Below are 1,027 nucleotides of genomic sequence, written 5' to 3'. Positions count from 1 at the left end.
GAGCATCCCAGCCCTCTCCTCACAGCCGAGATGCTCTGTTCTTCCAGCACTCAGCCACCGTTCGCTGGGCTCCGTGCAAAGCATGGCTCTGTGGTACTGGCAGCCCACAGCCGGGCACTGCGGGCTGAGCGAGGCTGTTCCTCGGGTAGGATCCTGATCGACTCGCAATCCTCTCGCAAGACATTGACATCTCACGCACTGGCAAGGTCTCAGTGCCTCGTGCTCCCACAGGAAGACGTTCACACCTCGACAATTGCCAGCTAGACTCAATGCGGGCTGGGCTCGCTGGCTGTGGGTGGGCACCCGGCCCACTGTGAGGTCATGGGATGACTGTGACTCTCCGATGCCATCACGAAGCACACAGATGGCTGGAGGTTTGCTGTGCGGTAGTTGTGGCGTTCATAGTTTTGGCATTTGCCTGCCAGAGTCCACCCAAGGGAGGACTTTCGCTGGGATGTTTTTTTGCAAATAATACTGGCGCTGGCTGCTGGCTGCAAGTAGCAGCTGACTGAAGTGAACCAAGCTGAAGGTGTGTTCAGTATCAAGCCCAGTACAAATGCAAGTATACACTGCATCACTTGCTCTGCCCTTACAGTGGGGGGGGGGAGGAGGAGGCGGGGCTTTACTCCCACCGTCTCCACGCAGAGGTTTAGGGATGCAGGGTTCAGGGACGTGAGAAATACAAGGATCCTGAGAGCTCTGGTGCTCTCAGAAAGGCATCCTTGAAGAGCAGCCTTGAACGGAGTAGCGTTACTGCGCTCTCTATAGCTGCTGCGGCACAGTTTGGTATTTCAAAGAGAAATCTGCACTTCAAAAGGAATGGTAGAATCACAGGATCACTACGGCTGGGAAAGACGTCTCACAGCCCCACGTCCAGCCCCAACCTCACAAAGAGTCCCTCTGGGGTTAGCCCTAAGGGAATAATGACGCTATTTAAACAGTCATCATCAAAGTCGCTTTATTGCTAAACCAATATTACGGGAGGACAAAACGGCCACAGCCGGGGATCGCGGTGCCGTGCACGCAG

Source organism: Meleagris gallopavo, chromosome 1 (assembly GCF_000146605.3).
Source record: "Meleagris gallopavo isolate NT-WF06-2002-E0010 breed Aviagen turkey brand Nicholas breeding stock chromosome 1, Turkey_5.1, whole genome shotgun sequence".
NCBI lineage: Eukaryota > Metazoa > Chordata > Aves > Galliformes > Phasianidae > Meleagris > Meleagris gallopavo.
This window is presented reverse-complemented; position numbering follows the sequence as displayed.